Genomic DNA, 10,752 nt, shown 5'->3' on the forward strand with positions numbered 1-10,752 from the left:
CATTTATTTCAAAACATCCAATCAAGGTTACTTAATTCCATTTCATTCTATTCTTTTCCATTCATTTCCCTTACTTTAATACATTCCATTCCATTCCATTTTTTTCCATTCCCTTATGATCATTCAATTTCATTCCATTCCATTCCATTCCATTCCCTTATAAACTTTCAAATGGAGTTTAATGCTCTATTTGGATGTTAGAGAAATGAGGGGGAGTAGAGTAAAGTGAGGGAAAGTAATTAAATTACTTTATTTGGAAGTTTTTAAAAAAATAAGGGGGAGGGATTTGGAGGGGTTTGAAGGGGTTTTAACTACTTCTAACCCCTCATTTTTAATTCTCTCAAATTTGAGATATTTAGAGAGAGTGTATAGTATAATGGCCTGTTTGGAAGTTTAGAGAGGGGGGAGAGTAGAGGGGAATAGATGGGAGGAGAGTAGAGGCGAATGGTTATCCTCCACCTTATTTTGATGTTTTTAAAATTAGTAAGGAGGAATGGAGTAATTAGCCCTTCCTTTTATTTGGATGTTTTAAAAATTATGATGAAAATGAGAGGAAATGATTTAAATAGACAAATTTACTCCTGTTTGAAAATTGACTTGCAACATTGGTCTATGATTAATTTGTTAGATTAAATAATTATGACTATAACATGCAATATTTTTTTTTGACAGATTTTTTTATGTGAATTAAATAATCAACATTGGTCTATGATTAAATATATTTTTTTGCTCTTTTATTATACTAAAAAAAACCATCCTTAATTGATAATAATTAAAATAAGAAAAAAAATGTTTGGTTTGTTTGTTTACTGAAAAATCAACAAAATATTGAATTTTGAGTGTTTCTTTTGTTTTTTTTTTTTTTTTTTTTTTAAAAAAAAAATATACAAGCCTAAAAAAATTAATCCAACAACAAAATTACTAATAGTAAAACTAAACAAAATTAAGCCTAGTCATCCAATCTTACCCAAAACAAACAATCTAACCCTTTAAATAGTCAGTAACTAAGCAATAGCGGAGTCAGAAGCCGAAGTCACTGTACACAACCAGCAGCAAAGCCGCCCCCTTAACTTTAAGGCCTCGTTTGGGAGGAGAGAATGAAAATGAATGAAAAGAATAAATTTAGAATATTCTTCCCTTCTTTTGTTTGGGAGTTTTAATAGAAAGAATGAAAAGTTAATTCCCTTATTTGGGAGTTTAAGTGGGAGGGGATGAAATGGGTAGAAGGGAACACTCATTTATCTCTATTCCCTTAAAACCTCAAATTTTCATTCCCCCCGAAATTGGGAGAAATGGAAGGGAATGGAATTAGATTTAATAATTTTTTTACTAAAACTTCTAAAATACCCCTATATATTCAACCATTTATTTTAAAATAGGGGCCTACTAGTAATATTATCACAAAATAATTTCATTCCATTCCCTTCATGTTGCTCCCAAATAAGATTACTTACATTCCATTCATTTTCATTATTTTTCATTCATTTATTTCAAAACATCCAATTAAGGTTACTTAATTTCATTTCATTCTATTCTTTTCCATTCATTTCCCCTACTTTAATACATTCCATTTTTTTCCATTCCCTTATGATCATTCAATTTCATTCCATTCCATTCCATTCTCTTATAAACTTTCAAATGGAGCCTAATGCTCTATTTGGATGTTAGAGAAATGAAGGGGAGTAGAGTAAAGTGAGGGAGAGTAATTAAATTACTTTATTTGGAAGTTTTTTAAAAAATGAGGGGAAGGGATTTGGAGGGGTTTTAAGGGGTTTTAACTACTTCTAACCCCTCATTTTTAATTCTCTCAAATTGGAGATATTTAGAGGGAGTGTATAGTATAATGGCCTGTTTGGAAGTTTAGAGAGGGGGGGAGAGTAGAGGGGAATAGATGGGAGGAGAGTAGAGGCGAATGGTTATCCTCCACCTTATTTGGATGTTTTTAAAATTAGTAAGGGGGAATGGAGTAATTAGCCCTTCCTTTTGTTTGGATGTTTTAAAAATTATGATGAAAATGAGAGGAAATGATTTAAATAGACAAATTTACTCCTGTTTGAAAATTGACTTACAACATTGGTCTATGATTAATTTGTTAGATTAAATAATTATGACTATAACATGCAATATTTTTTTTTTGACAGATTTTTTTATGTGAATTAAATAATCAACATTGGTCTATGATTAAATATATTTTTTTGCTCTTTTATTATACTAAAAAAAACCATCCTTAATTGATAATAATTAAAATAAGAAAAAAAAATGTTTGGTTTGTTTGTTTACTGAAAANAAAAAACCATCCTTAATTGATAATATTAAAAATAGAAAAAAAATGTTTGGTTGTTTGTTTACTGAAAAATCAACAAAATATTGAATTTTTGAGTGTTTTCTTTTGTTTTTTTTTTTTTTTTTTTTTTGTTTAGTAAGTGAATTTAATTTTTTTGAGGATTCGGAGAAGAAATTGAGACCCCAAAAAAAAAAAAAAAAAAAAAAGTTAGGGAGAGTGACTCTATGAATTAACTCAAAAATAATCCTATTATGTAATTTAAATTCAAGTGTTTGCCACTTACTATTCAGAAAAAAAAAGCAACTCAAAAATTCTCAAGAGAATATCCCTGCTAAATACTGAGCAATAGCACACAAATTTCAACTAAAACAAATGACAATAATTTCTCAACAAAAATGCAAAATTCACACATTGAAACATTATTTTTCATGACCATACTTATCCGTTTAGGAACCAATGCACTTTGAATCATGACATGAGACACTGGAATTTGCCAACATAGAGCCCATTGAGAATGCTTGTCCATCTAATTAATAAAGCAAAATCTTTTTTTTTTTTTTTTAATAGAACAAGATTTAAACTTTCAATAAAAAATATCAAGATTCAAGTGGTATAGCAACTAAGGCAAGTCCAGACCAGCCAAAAAAGAGAGCCTAATCATTTACAAACAAGATTAAACTAAGGGCTGAAATTCTTGTACAATAACAAGACAATTTAAACTAGCACTTTTACGAGCAAACAGTATTGAACAACCAGGACATAATACAAGACTAAGAAGTCAGTCTCGTGGAGTCAATGACATTGTATCATCCAGCAGACACTAAGATGTGAAAGCATAAAAATGAATGTAAGCAACAAAGTCTTCAAGCCACTGAAAAAAGTATAGTGTTACAATCAGCTATGACCAAATCTGTAATTGCAAAAGAGACTTGTTTTCAAAAAGCAAAACTAAAAAATAACACAAGTTGGTGCCAAAGAAAAATTAATCCCAAAAGTTTACAATTCAATGATCAATTGAAAAGGTTTTTAGAAGCTGAAATTGTCTTGGAACATTTACTTGTCTAACTATTAGAGAAATTTAAGGATCAGACATCATTGTGAACAATAGCTCATTACGCTCCTCCCTGGATAGCCAATAAAAGCTCTCAACATATCTGGAATCTTAATAAGATAGAGATAAGCCCTCATTTGCAATCTAGAATCAATCATATCTCATCAAGAGATGGAACACGTCTTGCTTATGAATGGGAAGACGTGCCAGCTCCTCTCAAAAATTAAATTTCCTTTCTAAGTGCTGAATTTCATTCTCTAATGCTAAAGCAACATCCTAAATTGCTCCCATAATTTGTTCCATGTCCTCATTTTTTGATTTTTTCTCTTTTTGCTTCTGAGGAGGCTTCACCCACATATTATCACCCACACTATCACAGCTCTCCAAATTAACTTCATATTGAGCAACTAAATGATCAATATCTTCAATGTTCTCCATAGAGCCCTCTTTGGTTGAAGTAGCCCACCGTTACCTCATCTCTAATGCGGTTTCACATTGTTCCCCAGTTGCTCTATCTTTTCCACAAAGCTCAACCAATTTGTTGTAGTTTGGAATTGGTTTGTTCTTAAGCTCTTTTGCTTTAGGTTTAGCCTGTTAGAAAATGACAACAAAATAAGGTCAGACAAGAAAACACTCAAATTTATGCACCATATTATTCTACTGAACAAGCTTGCATTTACGATAAGGTTTAATCCTAGAAGTATTCAAGCTCATCTGGTTTCATCCCTACATCACCATTAAAAAAATTATAACCCCACAAACAAGAAAACACTCAAATTTATGCACCATAGTATTCTACTGAACAAGCTTGCATTTATGGTAAAACCCAGTTATAAACAACATATCATTGAAATGTGTAAGACATGACTAGATGCAAAATCTCATCAAAGCATACATCGGAGTCCTTTGAATCATCGAAACAATCCAATTAATTATCTCTGTCTAAATATAAGTTCAAGGTGTCATACCATTGTAAAATGATATAAAATGAAAAAGAAAACCATAGAATTCAATGAAACAATAAGAAATCCTAGAGTATAAGTAACAAACCTAGATTAGACTTTCCCAAACTTCCGGTTCAGCACTCCACATTTTGGTGATTGGACTCCAAGCAAAACCACTCAATTCATTCTTAAACACATTATAGCAGTCTGACCAATTATACTTGATGGTTTTAATGAGATTTTTCACATTTTGCTTGTCTATTGGTTTTTGAAAATTTTCTTGCAATTCCTTTACATTATATAACAAACTCTCCAAACATTTCCCCCATAATTAATCATAAAATGAACTACGTACTGTCAATTGAAAACTAAATAAACATAAACTAAATTACTCAATGAAATTCAAATTTTAGAGCATATATCATAAAAATTACCAATTGAATCCTTATAAATAATGACAATAATAATAATAATAATAATTACATATTATTATATAGTAATTATACTATATATTAATTACATACTATATTTTTTTAATAATAATAATAATAATAATTACATATTATTATATAGTAATTATACTATATATTAATTACATACGATATTTTTTTATAATTACATATTATTATATAGTAATTATACTAGGAATATATACTAACCTAATTAACCTAATTTATATCAACATTAACCTAATTTTAGAATAAGATTATTAGACTAATAACTAGATTCATAAAAAAAAAAAAAAATTAATGAAATTCTTTTGTTTGTTTAGTTGCACAGCAATGTATTCACCCACAGATTCGAGGTAGAGCGTATTGTTTACAGATTTGCAGTACCATTTGGTGTACAGGAACTTGACTGCTCGAATCAAGGAACTTCATCCTGAGAATGGTAGCAGATCTTTGATGTTCATTTATCCAGGGATGCTTTGCCAGTTGATCATTGGAATGGATGAATTCATGATGAAGCACATCTTTGTACTAGGGAGCACTACTGATGCCACTCTTGCCATTGATATGGGCAATGGAATAGTAAGTTCATTAGTTCTTAAAAGTTGATATTATATTGAATTGTGTGAATGAGTTTTAAATATTAGGTTTTTTATTTTATTTTTTGTGTGTAGAAGTACACATTTTCAGTCTCTGGGGGTAATAGCTTTGAGATAAAAAAAGAGCAAAATAATAGCTAGAGTTGAAAGATGTGTTGGAAGCATTACCGTGCCTACTGTTGGCTATCGTCTTCTCAGGAAAGGTTTGGAGGGCGCGAATAAAGCTTGGCTTGCTCGACCAAACATGCATACATACATACATACATACATATATATGAATATATTGTTATAATAAACAATTTACTATTTCGAATATCTTATAGATATAGGCTATTATTTCACGAAACTTATTGCAACAGATTGGAAATAATTGACCAAAATAAGTCGGATTAAATTATTGCAATGATATTTTTATTGTAATAGATAATTACTTCATTTTGTCATTGCAATAGATTATGAAATAATTGATACCAAGTCATTGCAACAATATATTCATTGCAGTTTCATGTTTGTCATCGCAATAGATTATAAAAGAATTAATATCAAATTATTGCAATAATAACTTCGTTGCAATAAGTTATTAGTTTGAAATTTTTGTTGCAATAGATTACAAAAATAATTGGTAACAATTTATTGCAACGATTATTTCATTTTAATTTATTGCAGCAATTGTACCAAGTCATTCATTTCTTAGTCTCTCTTCAGTCTTTGCTTGCTCTTTCACTCTCTTTCTCCTTCTCTCTCGCTCTCACTCTTGCTCTCGCAATCACGCTCTCTCTCTTAAATTTTATTTCTAAAATGTATGAGAAGCGGGAACATTTTGTATTTATAGACTGGTCGGGCAATAGGATAGCGTGGAGTTGTGAAGGCTTGATGACTAGGATTATTTAGTTTTCAATTGACAATACATAGTTCATTTTATGATTATTTAAGGGGGAAGTTTTTGGAGTGTTTGTTATATGATATATTGTTTGCAAAGTTCGCTTTTTTAGTTAGGTAAAACTTTGATGTGCTATTTTCCATATTGCATGCAATATGGGCTTGTTTGGGTAACTGGAAAAAATCGTTGCAATAATATTAAAGTCATTGTAATAGTTGATGCAAGATATTGCAATAAAATTTGAGGTAGTAGGTTTGTTCAACAAAAACTTTTGTTGCAATAAACTCCAAATATTTTAATGATAACTTTAATGTAATGATATATATATATATATATATATATATATATATATATACACCAAATCCGGCTAAAATCTCATCAACGATGAGATTTTAGCCGGATTTGGTGAAATCTCACCGAATCTAAGGGAAATATCGCCAGAATCTAAGAGTTTTCGCTAGATTCTGGAAAATTATCGCCGGATTCTGGAAATTTTTCGCCAGGATCTGGAAACATTCGGTCGGTTCGGGTTTTTCAGGTTTTAGGGGAGGAAAACTGAAACCGACCCGCCGGAATCGGTTTCTGGTGGTGAAGATCCGCCACCGACCCGCCGGAGCAGTCAGGTCGGCCGGATTCGGGTTGGTTCAGGTCGGTTTTTCGGGTAGATCGGGTTACCAGATCAATTTGGACAGCCCTAGTTGGGAGCATTACCGTGCCTGTTGTTGGCTATCGTCTTCTCAGGAAAGGTTTGGAGGGCGCGAATAAAGCTTGGCTTGCTCGACCAAACATGCATGCATACATACATACATATGAATATATTGTTATAATAAATAATTTACTATTTCGAATATCTTATAGATATAGGCTATTATTTCACGAAACTTATTGCAACAGATTGGAAATAATTGACCAAAATAAGTCGGATTAAATTATTGCAATGATATTTTTATTGTAATAGATAATTACTTCATTTTGTCATTGCAATAGATTATGAAATAATTGATACCAAGTCATTGCAACAATATATTCATTGCAGTTTCGTGTTTGTCATCGCAATAGATTATAAAAGAATTAATATCAAATTATTGCAATAATAACTTCGTTGCAATAAGTTATTAGTTTGAAATTTTTGTTGCAATAGATTACAAAAATAATTGGTAACAATTTATTGCAACAATTATTTCATTTTAATTTATTGTAGCAATTGTACCAAGTCATTCATTTCTTAGTCTCTCTTCAGTCTTTGCTTGCTCTTTCACTCTCTTTCTCCTTCTCTCTCGCTCTCACTCTTGCTCTCGCAATCGCGCTCTCTCTCTTAAATTTTATTTCTAAGAAGCGGGAACATTTTGTATTTATAGAATGGCCGGGCAATAGGATAGCGTGGAGTTGTGAAGGCTTGATGACTAGGATTATTTAGTTTTCAATTGACAATACATAGTTCATTTTATGATTATTTAGGGGGGAAATTTTTGGAGTGTTTGTTATATGATATATTGTTTGCAAAGTTCGCTTTTCTAGTTAGGTAAAACTTTGATGTGCTATTTTACATATTGCATGCAATATGGGCTTGTTTGGTAACCGGAAAAAATCGTTGCAATAATATTAAAGTTATTGTAATAGTTGATGCAAGATATTGCAATAAAATTTGAGGTTGTAGGTTTGTTCAACAAAAACTTTTGTTGCAATAAACTCCAAATATTTTAATGATAACTTTAATGCAATGATATATATATATATATGTATGTATGTATGTATATGTATGTATTGTTGCAATAAACAATTTACTATTTCAAATATCTTGTAGGTATAGGCTATTACTTTACAAAACTTATTGCAATAAATTGCAAATAATTGACTAAAATAAGTCAGACTAAATTATTGCAATGAGATCTTTGTTGTAATAGATAATTACTTTATTTTGTCATTGCAATAGATTATAAAATAACTAATACCAAGTTATTGCAACAATATATTCATTGCAGTTTCATGTTTGTCATCGTAATAGATTATAAATGAATTAATATCAAATTATTGCAATGATAACTTCGTTGCAATAAGCTATTAGTTTGAAATTTTCGTTCCAATATATTACAAAAATAATTGATATCAATTTATTGCTACGATTCCTTCATTTTAAATTATTGCAACAAATTTTCCTAATTTATTAAAGCTTAACATTGCCCCCTAAAATATCATATAACAAACTCCTAACATTTCCCCCTAAAACATCGCATAACAAACTCCTAATATTTCCCCCTACTGTCAATTGAAAAAAAAAAAAACATAAACAATATCAAAAACTAAAAAATTTCCTAGTCATTAAACTGGGGCAAAGTTCACAACTCCATGTTATTGCCCCGCCAGTTGTCTATTATTGGCTACAAATATATTCAAATATTCCCGCTTCTCATACACTTTCAAAGAGCAAAGAGTGAGAAAGAGCGAGAGAGAGAGAGAGAAAGAGAGCATAGAGAAAGAGAGCATAGAGCGAGCAAAGACTGAAGAGAGATTGAGACATGAATAACCCTAGTATAATTTTTTTTCTTTTTTTGTAATAATTATTATTATTGTTTTTTTTTTATTGAATTGGTGATTAGTCTAATATTTTGTTAATATTAGGTTAATTAGGTTAGTATATATTCCTAGTATAATTATTATATAATAATATGTAATTATAAAAAAATATAGTATGTAATTAATCTATAGTATAATTACTATATAATAATATGTAATTATTATTATTTGGATTCAATTGGTAAATTTTTCATAAGGATTCAATTGGTAATTGTTATAATATATACTCTGAAATCTGAATTATTATCCAAATTTCATTAAGTAATTTTTTTTTATTAATCTAATTAATCATATAGCAGCTGTACATTGAAAAGTATAGGTCAGAATCATGTAATCTTGTGGAAATTAATCATGCACATATAGCTGCTCTCATTGCTGTTTCTTGTGCCTTAATGTGGATAAGACCCCTGAACAGTGCTTTCTCAGCTACCGCCACTCACATACGGCTAAAAGTGGGGTGATGGGACTTGCACTCAAATGGGTGCCTGGATGATGAACAAGTGGACGGAGGAGATGTAAGAAGACAGCGCTATATAAAGGAAGAGAGGGGGGGGAGAGAAGGGAGATATTTTTTGGGGGGATTATGGTAGCTCCAGGAATTGTAATCCTAGATTATCAATGAAAAGCACCTCTTCGGACAGAACACTCATATTAGTCCAAGAACACATTAATTCAAATCCTCCCATTGGTGTTGCCATTTAATACTGTTATTTTCATTATTAGCCTAGCCCTTTCACCCACTCTCTACAAAATTTATTGTTTTGGGCTCGGTGGGCTCCTAATCCATACTTCCTTGGGCATGGGCCGCAAAAACTGGCCCTACATAATTAATATATAGTATAATTACTATATAATAATATAAAATTATTATTATTATTTGGATTCAATTCGTAAATTTTTCATAAGGATTCAATTGGTAATTGTTATAATATATACTCTGAAATCTGAATTATTATCCAAATTTCATTAAGTAATTTTTTTTTATTAATCTAATTAATCATATAGCAGCTGTACATTGAAAAGTATAGGTCAGAATCATGTAATCTTGTGGAAATTAATCATGCACATATAGCTGCTCTCATTGCTGTTTCTTGTGCCTTTCATGTAGGCTTCTTCAAAATTTTTTTGGAAAGGGAAATGGCTAAGCCTCCTTTGGATGTATTGAAGATTTGGATTAATTTTATATTTGTGAGTTTTGAAAAATTTGTGAATTGTGGTTGTAATTCACCAATTACATAAATCAACAGTTCAACCCGAATTAATATATATTAAAAGCATTTTTTTTTTGGTCATTGATAGGTATCAAGTTTGCTGAACTTTTTTTTTTTTTTAACCAAAGTTTGCTGAACTACATTAAATATTATATTTTATGGTGATGGTTAATTTATTGTTTGACACTTAAAAAAAAAAATTACATGTTGGTATCAGAGCATGATAAAACAATAACAAATCATGCTAAAGAGAGAGAAATCATACAAGTATCAAGATTTATGAGCATCACATTAATCATTTATGTCCCTTCTTAAAAAGGGCTTTTGAGTGTTTTACATTCAACAATATCCACATTTCTTTACATCATGTGTTAAGTGTGGGCATTTTTGACAATTGCGGGTACCTGGGTTTGAAAAGTGTTGACACTGTGTGAATTGTGAAGAATACATTACATTTGGTCAGTGAAGCAGTAATTTATCCTCCCTACCAACCTGCTGGACCAATACCCGGCCCGTTACTAGAGTTTAAGGACAGTGTGGGCTTTTGACCAAATGAATACAACCTTTTGTTTGCTTGAATAATCAAATTCTGTAAGGGCCCAATGAGTACTTAAACATTTGTGGCCTTAGTGAGCCGTGTAGTGTAATCTCGCCCTTTTAAACTTTTTGGGTTTGGAGGTCCATTGAAAATATGACAAAACAAAATTTGTCATGAACACTTTTGTAAGTACACTGTACATCGATTCTAAAAATAAAAAAT

This window comes from Quercus suber, unplaced genomic scaffold (genome assembly GCF_002906115.3).
Source record: "Quercus suber isolate HL8 unplaced genomic scaffold, Cork oak 2.0 scaffold_36, whole genome shotgun sequence".
NCBI lineage: Eukaryota > Viridiplantae > Streptophyta > Magnoliopsida > Fagales > Fagaceae > Quercus > Quercus suber.